This window comes from Mobula hypostoma, chromosome 27 (genome assembly GCF_963921235.1).
Source record: "Mobula hypostoma chromosome 27, sMobHyp1.1, whole genome shotgun sequence".
Taxonomy (NCBI): Eukaryota; Metazoa; Chordata; class Chondrichthyes; order Myliobatiformes; family Myliobatidae; genus Mobula; species Mobula hypostoma.
Window position 1 is genome coordinate 4,961,967 of NC_086123.1, and position 12,655 is coordinate 4,974,621.

Consider the following 12,655-nt stretch of genomic DNA (forward strand, 5'->3'; position numbering starts at 1 on the left):
GTCACATCTTGCCCATTTGTTGATGTGCAGTATTTCAAAAACAAAGTATATGCGCGTATCTTTGTGAGACCAGGTAGTCCTTCCAGAAGCAGGTTTGTAAAGTATGTGTCCGTGAGCACAAATAACTTGTGAAGTTATTTTGGCTGCACAGTCACTGAGCGGTGTTGGAAATTGTTAACTGCTAAAATTAATGCTTGAATTAGCACATCAGCATTGTCGTGATAAAGCACAAATATTTTTATGGTATCTCACTGAAATCCGAAAAAGTTGACACTCATGTTTGATTATGGAATGTGTGATATATATGGGGTGGCGCCAGCATTGCAGAGTACGAGTCTATTTTAATTTTGGTGTGGTCATTATCACGGACTCTCCACAGGCACCTTTGATATGGATGTGTGCATATTTGGTAAGAAAACAGTGAGAAATTCTGGGGAATATCCAGCAGGGAGACGATTATTACAAAATCAACATGCCAAGGAACGTCTGAAACACAAAAGGGGCGGAATAAATATTTACAATTTCAGAAAGGCCGAAACATCTTACAGCCTTAATGGTAGGAAATGTCCGTTTTTAGAGATCTTTATTGCACAACCTCAGATAATGGAGTTTCAGTTTCGCAAGGATAGTGCTGGAGGAACTCAACAGGTCAGGCAGCATCCATGGAGGGGAATAAACAGTCAACATTTTGGTCCAACACCCTTCATCAGGACTTAATACTGAAGTTTATTATGCTTTAGGGAAACAGTGAGTCAGTTACCCCGTTATACATCTCCCAGTTTTAATTTCTATTGAGTCATTCATTGTAAGTGTTTCTGTCTTAATATCAGTGGTTGCACTTGTGTGTCTGAACCGGGATGCTGTGGTTTCAAACTCAACCCTATAGGCTTCACGATGAAACCTTAACCTGGCAATTCATTGACTGCAGTGTTGATATTAGTGGGGAGAAACCATTATGAAAATGCATTTGGGGTAAATTTATTTTGAGTGATAGCACGACATTAGTAAGTCGAGTAAAGTATGATCTGTCATTGAAAGAGAGGATCTGAAGAGCTTGGTGATACATGGCCAAAATGTCCCATTTTACACCATTCCCTCAGTGCACGATTAACTCCAATAAATCAGGTTGAAGCTCTCAAAAATTATAATTAATATCCCAGTAGACTGGTTCGTTGGATATATGGGGACAGTGTTCATCAGAGTGGAAGTACGAATTAAACAATTAAAACTGGTGAAGCATCGTAGTTATTTCCAACATCCATCTGCCAGTTTAAATAAGGAATTGAAACTGTCCTTGATTTCAAGCTGAAACGCTGTAAGTTGTTATCAATATTATCAGATGATTTGTGCTGTAAAACTGGCTGGAATATCACTACGGTTGCTGGCCATACTATCACTTGCAGTCATCTTTCTTTGACATTTTAGCAATCAGAATATGAAAAACTAGCAGGCTAATTTCTGAAAAGTTTATCTTTCATGTGGTTAATTTGACTCTGGTAGGGTATGCTGCTTGACTTGTGATTGCAGCACTTACTTTGGAGTCTGTTTATCAATTGTGGTGAGATATAATTTATAACATCTGTTGTGGAGTGGGATTATCACAGTTATCATAGGAAATGATTATTACATTTCTACAAGATTATCATATTTATGTTGGAATATAAATGCCTCGGCTTTAATGGATTATTACAGTTACTGTGATAACATTTGAATTTATTATGGGATATAATTCATGAAGGGTGCTAATGATTATTGTGTGTCATTATTAGATTTATCGTGAAGTGTTGTTACTGCAATGTTATTATTGCAGATACTGGGATATGATCTTCACTATAATCAAAGATTGTGTTTCATTTATCATGGAATATTATTATTTCAGTTATGAAGGGTGATTATTATAGTTTCTTTGAAATATGATTATCAATTATTCGGGCGTAGGTTTATAACTTATTGTGAAATACAATTATTGTATATTTTGATTATTATTGTAGAATATGATTTCACTTGGTCTGAGTACAGATATGGTAGTTACTTGTGTTTAACTGTTGATAATCTTCCCATGATTCTAACCAATCGTCGTCCTCTAATAAACACAAGGGATTCTGCAGATGCTGGAAAACCAGAGCAACACACACAAAATGCTTGAGGGACTCGGCAGGTCGGGCAGCATCAATGGAAATGAATAAACAGCCGACATTTCTTCAGGACTAGAAAAGAAGGGGGAAGCCTGTAGCATCTGAGTACAAACCATTATAGCAAAGGGATCAGGGATTGATTGCGCTGCCTGTTTCTCATCCTTTTTGTTCTCCTTGTTGCATCCATTTTAAATACGCACATGTTAAAATTTTAGTCTAAGTAGAAACTTCAAATGTTCATAATCGGGCAGTGATACAGAATGAACGTTTCAGAAAGAGCCCTTCTGCACATCATTCCTGACCTGCATTTTCTATTTTTATTTCAGATTTCCAACATCTGCAGTTTTGTTGGATTTTCATTCATCCATGCCAGTTTTCCCTCCAGGAATGTCAATCTTGATGAAGTTCTGCTCCTCACTCCTGCATTTACCTTGCTCCCCCCTTGGCGGTGAGCAATTAGGATAACCACACCCTGGAGATATGTGGCTGACTATACTGGCCCATTATCCTGTTATTCCCTACTTAATGCCAGTTGGAAAGCAATGATGATGCTTGTATTGGGGTGCCCGTGGTGTCTCTAGCCCCTGGTTTCAGGGCAGTACTGACAAGTATATTTAATTTTATCAGCTTGAGGCTTCTTGGTCCACACATAAGGGCATTAGTATTTCCATACCAAGCTGTGATGTCAATCGATACACTCTCCACCGTGCATCTATAGAAGTTTGGCAAAGTTTTAGGTAACATGCCCAATCTTTCAAGAAAGTGATTGTGGTCATACTGAGCTGGAGAAGCTGTGAAGGAGCATGGTAGTTGGGAGGGGTCTAGAAGGATGAGGGGCTTAGAATCATATAGAATGTGATTTCTGATTTTGATAAGAACTGTTTCAGGACTGTGTGGCATTGCAGCAATTGATTGGAAGGACTAGTGCATGAAGTTGCAGAAAGGTAAGCTTGGATTTGAAACTCTTGTTCAAATATATGTGAGTGTAACTAACATTTATCATCCATCCCTTGTTGCTCCTGAACTGTGAAAGTGGCAAAAGTGGGCCTGGAGCAATGTTCCCTCTAATTTTCAGTAGTCCAATCTGTGCCTTGTAAGGCATGAAAATGCCCGACGCAGGCCTCTCATGGTCTGAGTCGACGTTCCCCTCCCTTTAGTAGTCAGTGTGCACAAAAATCTTATGTTGTGCAAATTTATTTCCAATGACAGAAGTATGTGTGCTCACATGGCACAGTTTATGTAGGTTTACAAAATACTTAAAATAAAACTGCACAGAATAACAACAAAATAACATACATATGAATGTATTTAAGTCACTCAGTAATTTTTTTCTCTCTCCTGTCTTTAGCATTTACCCATTCTTTGTAAACTCTGTCTAGACTAATAGAACTTCCAACCAACTGATAGCTTTTGATTCTCATTAATATATCCAAATGACATTCACCTAAACGTGTGAAGATCTGCTGATGCTATTTCTTCAAGCATGTCTTTCTGAACAATATAGTTGATAGTCTCCTGAAATTTGAACGCATAATTTTTGCTTCGCCAGCTGTCTGGGAGTTGAACATACTTTTCCAGATGTTCATTAATGTGTTGAATTGAATGTAAAGAGTTATTCATTTTAACAGCTAACAACACACCGTCGATAAGAACTTTGATCTCCTCTGGGTTTGATCGTTTTCGCTCTTGCTCATCTGCACTCAACCGTAACATGCGTGGCACTCCTGTAATGGGTAATGACGGGTTCTGTTGCCTGAGCTTTTGTACACTGTCCAAATGTGATTTACTTGCCAAATGACACTTCAAAAAGTCAAGTTTCCAAATATTATCTCACTTCTTTCCACTAGAAAACTCTCCAGCAACTTTTGCATCACGACAATACAAGCAGATAACTCCAGCTTCTGAATCATACGTAAATATTTCTTGTAGCTGAACGTTCATGACCTCATGAGCTTTCGGTGTAGCAGTTTCTACTATTTTGTTAAACCATTCAACTTTAAACAAATTTGCAGTTCTTTTGCGCTTCATGCTCTTCGCTTCTTTTGAATTTGACAGTGAATCAATATCTTTTTCAATAAAAACTTAGTAAAAACTTAGGATTTGAAACAGATCTTTGTAAACTTAACAATATGAACACAATCCGCCAAAGATGGCTGCCACCGTAATGCAGCTGTACAAACCAGAACAGGAAAGGTGAGGTGACGTAAGTTAGTGACGAGCATTGTGGTATTTGAAAAACCAACTAACTAGTTAACAAACGACACATGCAAAATGCTGGTAGAACGCAGCAGGCCAGGCAGCATCTATAGGAAGAGGTACAGTCGACGTTTCGGGCCAAGACCCTTCGTCAGGACTGTTAACTAGTTAACAGAAACATTTAGCTAAAAGATTATTTCAATAAGTATAATTATTAATTACTACATTATTTTAGGTGTGCGCATTAATTTTCTTTGTGCGCTGGTTGAAAAACGTGTGTGTGCTTAGAGGGAACATAGGCCTGGAGTTGTATGTAGGGCAGACTTGGGAGGAAGACATGTTACTTCTGTGAAGAGCATTTGTGAAGAAGTCTTTCTCCAATTTCTTTTTAGTTTTATGGTCACCATTAGTGATTCTAGCTTTTTCTTCTGGATTATATTATTAGTTGAATTTAAATTCCTGTCTGCTGAAATCTGATTCGAACTTGCATCTAATCAATGGCCTCGGGATATTAGTTTAGTTAGTTGACCAAGTTCACTGTTAGTTTACCCAGTGCTGGCATTTATAGGCATCCATTAGTCTCGTGAGACCATGGATTTGCGCCTTGGAAGGTTTCCAGGGCGCAGGCCTGGGCAAGGTTGTATGGAAGACCAGCAGTTGCCCATACTGCAAGTCTCCCCTCTCCACGCCACCAATGTTGTCCAAGGGAAAGGCACTAGGGCCGATACAGCTTGGCACCGGTGTCGTCACAGAGCGATGTGTGGTTAAGTGCCTTGCTCAAGGACACAACACGCTGCCTCAGCTGAGGCTCGAACTAGCGACCTTCAGCTCACTAGACCGACGCCTTAACCACTTGGCCACGCGCCAACACAGTGCTGGCATTGGAATCGGTTTATTATTGTCACATGTGCCACGGTACAGTGAAAAGCTTTCGGATCAAATCATTACACAGTGCATTGTGGGAGAATAAGGTAAAATATTAACAATGCAGAATAAAGTGCAGAAGCAACTGAAGAATTGCAGTGTGGATTAACAATAAAGTGCAAGATTATAACGAGGTAGATTGTGAGGTCAAGGGTCCACCTTATCGTACAAGAGATTGATCCAGGAGTCTGATGACAGTGGGGTAGAATCTGTCCTTGAACCTGGTGGTATGTGCTTTCAGGCTTTTGTACCTTCTGTTTGATGGAGGAGGGGGAAAGCGAGGAAGTCCAGTGTGCATGGGGTCTTTGATTACGCTGTCTGCTTTACTAAGGCAGCGAGAAGTGTAGACAGAGTCCATAGCGGCTGGTTCGAGCGCTATGCTGAGCCGTGTCCATAAATCTGCCGTCTCTTGCAGCCACGTGCAGAGCCGTTACCGTACCAAGCCATCCTACAGTAGGTAGCAGGGCATCAAGCATTCAACGAGATTTGGAAAGGAAAGGTTAGGTAGCCCTCCTCTGCACACAAGATTTTTTTTACAATTTATACCAAATAAGTCCTGTCAGAAATTAATTGTGCGCCCCTTCATTTTAGGTGCTCTGCAACTCAGAGTTAATTTGACCTAAAGTAAGTGGTACTTTATACCTCATACTTTATGCTTTATTGTCGTCAAACAATTGATACTAGAACATACAATCATCACAGTGATATTTGATTCTGCGCTTCCCGCTCCCTGGAGTACAAATCAATAGTAGATATTAAAAATTTAAATTATAAATCATAAATAGAAAATGGAACGTAAGGTAGTACAAAAAAAACCGAGAGGCAGGTTCGGATATTTGGAAGCTACGGCTCAGATCCGGGTCAGGATCCGTTCAGCAGTCTTATCACAGTTGGAAAGAAGCTATTCCCAAATCTGGCCGTACGAGTCTTCAAGCTCCTGAACCTTCTCCCGGAGGGAAGAGGGACAAAAAGTGTGTTTGCTGGGTGGGTCGTGTCCTTGATTATCCCGGCAGCACTGCTCCGACAGCGTGCGGTGTTAAGTGAGTCCAAGGACGGAAGATTGGTTTGTGTGATGTGCTGCGCCGTGTTCACGATCTTCTGCGGCTTCTTCCGGTCTTGGTGTGAGCGATCACTGGGTATGAGGAGATCTCCCTTGTTGAGGACACATGAGAGGTGGAAAAGTAGAGAGGACACCATGGAGGACAATGATCAAAGCGACACACAGGAGCAGCGGAAGGCCACATTACAGACTTCTGTTACTGAAACCTTTCGTAACCTAAGCCTGTGGAGACATCGGGCAAACATCAGTCCAGCTACCATCTCGTCTCTCTCCACATTCTTCCTGGCTGTCATCCCGATACACTGGACATGGGTGCCTCCTGCCTGGTGGTCCATCACCTGCGCTGAATAACCTGGTGGCCCAGGACTCATTTTGGAGTGGCAGTCACTGAGTGAGCTGTTCAGCAATTCAATGCTCCCACAGGTAATATAGTGGTTCCAACAAGGTGGGGTTCTGCACTCGGTTCTGGAGCAGAAGGCCCTTTAACTTGTAAGCGAATGAAGAACGTAGAACATTGTTGTTCCTCTGCCTTTGCACAACAATGAAACCTGCACTGTAATTGTGTTGGAAGTCATGGAAATGGCTTCATTGAGGAAATTAGACTGAACCCTTCTGGTGCTGATCCACATTACTGGGAGGATAAGATGGCGGCACGCCTGCGTGTGCGCAGCCCTCCAGTGAAAAATGATATCGTATCTGTTAAATAGGGGCCGTGGACAATTCTGATTTGATGGAGAATGGACGTGAAAGAACATCTGGAGAAATTTCTGAAACGCCTGTTCACTGCTGTCGTTACTGTGTGGTCGGGAATCTTTCGGAGGGTAGGCCTCAAAATCCCCGGCCTTGCCTGCTTTTGGCGACCGAGAAGGAGGTCGAATCGCTCGGACAGAGATGGCGCTCAGTACTCGGTGTCGGAGAGCTGATCAGAGCTCGAAGTTTTCGGATGACTCAGAGACGGATTGTGGTCGGGCATGGCAGGGAGAGTTTTTCTTCCTTCTCCCGTCTGCGTGAGATGTGGGACATTTGAGAGACTTTGAACTTTACTGTGCTCATGGACTTCTTCATCAAGTTATGGTATTGTTGCACTGTTGTAACTATATGTATAATTATGTGGTTTTGTCAGTTTTTTCAGTCTTGGTCTGTCCTGTGTTTTGTGATATCACACCAGAGGAAATATTGTATCATTTCTTAATGCATGCATTACTAAATGACAATAAAAGAGGACTACATGTCTTCATAATCATTATTGCACCTGAAAATTGCCAGTGTCAAAGACACCCCTGGACTCGGATGTATTTATACAATGCTCATTTCCATCATTTCCAATACAAATTGGAGCTTAAAGTACAGAAAACCATGCCCAGAACACGTGCAGGTAAGCTGTGTACGAGGCAGGTTTGCGGTGAAGCAGCAGCACAGGTTATAATGGAAATATCAACTACTGATCTACACACAGGGGTATACTACTCTGAACGTAGCGCATTAAGACTTTGTGTAGCCTCTGCGAGAGAGGTGGTTTGTGACTGAGGGGCTCCTTCCTCTCCAGGTGACCTCCCTTCCACTCCTGACAGTTTTAGCCTAAATGAAGAACTTGTAACAACCTTTTTCACGTTTGGAGTGGGCTGCTGTGTGGGGTCGGTGGTGGATGGAGGTTGTGGATTGAGTGGTGCGTATGTGTGTGGGCACGCGTGTGTGTCTCATGCCCGTAGGAGAGGCAACGGAAGACCCCTCCTGCAAAGGCTTTTAGAATGGCCTCGGTGTCCTTTTGGCTAACTCCTCCCTCGCCCAGCCCTATTACCCTCCCCCGTACGTTGTCTGTGCACAGGGTCTCAAATCACCCTTCACCCCTCACAGTGCACGTGGTCGCAATCACCCCCACGTGAGCAACCCTTCCTCCCCACTCCTAAGGGCAGATGTCCCATTAATGACACATCCCTTTCCTCCCTCCCTCCTCCACGACAAGGTGATGCAGGGTGCGTTGCATCGATCTGCCTGCCTTGCTGTAGGGGTGATGTCTGTCTCTCAATGCTGGGCTATAGTTTAGCATTGTTAAGTTTAGGCTGTTTCAGTCGGGATCAGCTCAACTGCAGCACACTTTGGACGGAAACACTTGCTATTTAACAAATTTGCTCTTTTTTTTTCTGAGGGGGACATGATCCGGCATATGTACCTAGCACACATTTTTAGTGGAACGGAAAGGTGAAATCTGTAGGTGAATATGTTCCAGTGGGTTTATGTATGCCTGCTTATTCAAAAGATATGTCTTATTCAAAATACCCGCAGTAACTACACGTGTTCACGTCTCTCTCCGTATTTAGAACATATAGAACATAGAATAGTACAGCACAGTACAGGACTTTCGGCCCACAATGTTATGCCGACCCTCAAACTCTGCCTCCCATATAACCCCCCCATCTTAAATTCCCCCATATACCTGTCTCGGTCTCTTAAATTTCACTAGTGTATCTGCCTCCACCACTGACTCAGGCAGTGTATTCCATGCACCAACCACTCTCTGAGTGAAAACCCTTCCTATTGTGCAATCAGTTCAATATATTCGATTATAACATTTTAATCTCATTCATGTTTCCTTCTTAAACAATGGACCCATGAAGAGTTTGAGTGTCTGTTACACAAGACGTAGCCCTTCAGCGTCCTGTGGCTGCGGGAGCCCAGGATGTGGTCCTACCCCACAGAACCTTCGCGGTGGCTGCACCAAACCTCAGTGTATCCCTCGGGACGGACTGCTGCGCTTGGAGTGTGCCAGTCAGTAGCATTGCTTCAGTGAAATCTCACTCTGAAAGGCCGACATGTTTGTGTCAGAGTGCGTTCATTGTTATGTTTCAGAAAGAGCCTTCATTCCTGAGTAAGTATGCAAAAAAAACACAAAACAGCGCACGACCTCCTTTATCCTCATTGAGTTGTCGAGTAAGTACATTCATAGTGCCATCAATTACTACATTTGATATACAAAGCACCAATGTCCTTCATGTGTTGGCAGGGCCTGCCCCTCCGTGGAAAACCCTATGTGGTCAGTGAATCATCAGTGTAGGGAAATGGACAGCTGATCACTCTACACAACCATTGCACTCATATTCAACCACTCTGGAGCTCATGTTGGCAGTGTTATTCATTTTATTTATTTGTTTGGTTGGTTGTTTATTTCTTATTTGTCTTGTATTTTCACAGATTGTCTTCTTTTGCACATTAGTTACTTGTCAGTCTTCACGTGCAGTTTTTCATCGATTCTGTTGTATTTCTTCATTCCACTCTGAATGCCCACATGAAAATAAATCTCATGGTGACTTCGATAATAAATTTACTTTGAACTTTTGCGTTGAGACCGTTCATCTGGACACATACTTTGCTCCAGATTCTAGCATCTGCAGTCTCTGGTGTCACCACCCACCCACTTGTGCCGGTCGGACCTTCCCCCGCAAAGCATTCGCGTTGTCTGCTCTCAGCCGCGCCAAGCCTGAGGGTGTGTCTCAGCACGTACTCCTGCAGCCTGGAACGTGCCAGCTGGCAGCATTCCCTTCTGGATTTCTCCTTGTATTGGAAAGCCAGTAAGTTTTGGGCAAACTACAGTCTGTCCCTCACCTGACTGATGACCGTCCAGAAAGATCTGATGTTGTTACTGCAGGATAGACTTGTGACCAGAGGTGTTTTTGCATATGGCTACTCCAATTAATCAGGATGGTCCACAGTTTTGCAATGCAGCCCAGACTACCTGCCTTAGGTTTCCTTTTTTAAGACTCAGTAAAACATGACTCTGATAAAGCTTCTCCTGGCCCATTGTTAAATTTTGCTTCCTTTGAGATATTTTCCAACGTTAGTGTAAGTTGTTCTTCTTGCAAATGGTTAGATTATTTTACCTCTTTAATAAACCTTTGTAAGAAAAAGGAAGAACATTTAAGTCGAATTTAATTAATGTTTGCAATTTGATTCAGACTCATCCTTGCCAAACTTCATATAAGGGATCATTTCTTCTAGGGAACCTGTCATTTAGGTTAAGTTGGTGGGGTTTCTGTAGGAAGTACTTCCAATCTCCTTTGCCTGAATCATAGGGTGCAGGTCCCTGTTGATGAGGTCTGGGCTAGGGCAAAGTTGCAGTGGGCGTCTCTGATGAAGTACCTGCCCTCTGCGACTAAAGAGACGTAGCTGTCCTGACCACTCAGAGTACTTTGCAATGAAGGTGCGGTTTCGCTTTGTTCGTATCATCTTCATTCTGAATCAGTATAAATTCACTGCCCATTAACTATAACCAGGTGTGTCGATTTGGATCAGTCACCTCTGTGCAGGTAGAGTTAACTGTTTGTTGTTTTCTTTTTGCTACCAGTGACTCTGCATTGTCTCCAGTTTAAACCGATCCACTTCACATTGTAGGTTGTGGCTAGGAGCGAGCTAGTTACTTTTACCCCAGGTGGAAAGATGTAAGGATGTGCTCAAATTCTTCCTGAAGAGACGCAGCATCCTTACCGACTACTAGGAATCTGTCACCTTTTCCCTGTCTTAAGTGGAGAAAAAGCACTGGGATGAAAGGCCTAGATGGAATGGATGTAGGGAGGTTGTTTCCTCTAATGGAGGAATCTAGGACCAGAGGGCACAGTCTCAGAATAGAAGACTATCCCTCTGGAACAGCGATGAGGAGGAATTTCTTCAGCCAGAGGGTGGTGAATCTGTGGATTTCATTGCCACCGATGGCTGTGAAGGCCAAGCTGTTGGGTATATTTAAAGCAGAGCTTGATAGGTTCTTGATTAGTAGGAACATCAAAGGTTATGGGGAAGGCAGGAGAATGAGTTTGGGAGGGATAATAACTTAGCCATGATGGAATAGCAGAGCAGACTCGATGGACAAAATGGCCTAGTTCGGCTGCTATGTCTTATGTTATAGAACATATCGAGGCCATGCAGGGCAGTACAGGGCACAACTAAAACTGCTGCCCCACCGGTCCAGCGACCCAGTTTCAATCCCAACTTGGGGCACCATCAGCGTGGAGTTCGAATGTTCTCCCGTCGACTGCGGGGGCTTCCTCAGGTGCCCCAGTTTCCTCCATATCCCAAAGACAAGCAGGTTGTGTGGCTTAATCGGCCCTGTGAATGAAAGTACGTGGGGGTGGGGGGAGTGACGAGGATGTGGGGAGAATAAAATGGGAGTAGTGTAGACCAGGGATTCCCAACCTGGGGTTCACAGAACACTTGCTTAATGGGATTGGTCCATGGCATAATAAAGGTTTGGAACCCCTGGTGTAGATGGGTACACAGAGGTGACACGAGGTACTGCAGATGCTGGGATCTGGACCAACAAACAAGGGGCTGGAGGAACTCAGCACTGGTGGAGAGAAACGGACAGCTAATGTTACGGGGCAAGACCCCTCATCTGGACTGTAAGTGACAACAGGAGCACATCACAAAGTGCCCACCTGCCCGTCCTATCAGATACCTTCTGCTCCACTTGGGGAAAAGTCTGTTTTCTGCATTGGCCTCATTAGCTGGAGTGGAAACAGGTTATCCGCGATCCTGATGGACAGCTAGGAAGAAGAGGTATTTTTAGATTAAATTGGAGCCCCAACTACTGTCTCCTGCCCTACTCAATGTTTAATTCTCAGTTCTTCTCACTTGTGGCAGGTATTCAGTAAACTCCAAGAGCTGGGCCTCAATACCCCTTTGTGCAATTGGATCCCAGATTTTCTCAGTTGTCAACCCCAGTCAGTTCAGATTGGCAAAAACGACTCCTCCCCAATCTCCATCAACACAAGTGCACCACAGGGACGTGTACTTAGCCGCCTGCTCTATTCGCTCTACACCTTTGACTGTGAGGCTAAGTACAGCTCCAACACCTTATACAAGTTTGCTGACGACACCACCGTGTGGGCTGTATCAAAGGGGGTTATGAATCAGCATACAGAACGGAAGTTGAAAACTTGGCTGAGTGGTGTGACAACAACAACCTCTCACCCAAGGTCGATAAGACCAAGGAACTGATTGTAGACTTCAGGAGAGAGAAACCAGAGTCCATGAGCCTGTAATCATCAGAGGATCGGAGGCGGAGAGGGTCAGTAACTTTAAATTCCTGAGTGTCACTATCTCAGAGGGCCTGTCTTGGACCCATCATGTAAATATTATTGTGTAGAAAGCACGACAGAGACTCTACTTGCTCGGGAGTCTGCGGAGGTTCGGCATGTCATCAAAAACCTTGGAAAATTCCTATAGAGGTGTGGTGGAAAGTGTGCTGACTGGCTGTATTACAGCCTGGTATGGAAACACCAATGCCTTTCAGCAGAAAATCCTACCAAAGGTAGTGGATTCGGCCCAGTATATCACGGGTAAAACCCTCCCA

At 43.5% G+C, this 12,655-nt stretch overlaps 1 protein-coding gene across 1 annotated transcript in view; it reads left to right on the forward strand.

The window, feature by feature from the left end:
- Positions 1-12,655, forward strand: part of LOC134338642 (calcium-binding protein 1-like) — a 106,964-nt gene that overhangs the window by 19,358 nt on the left and 74,951 nt on the right. The gene's annotated exons all lie outside the window — the stretch shown is intronic.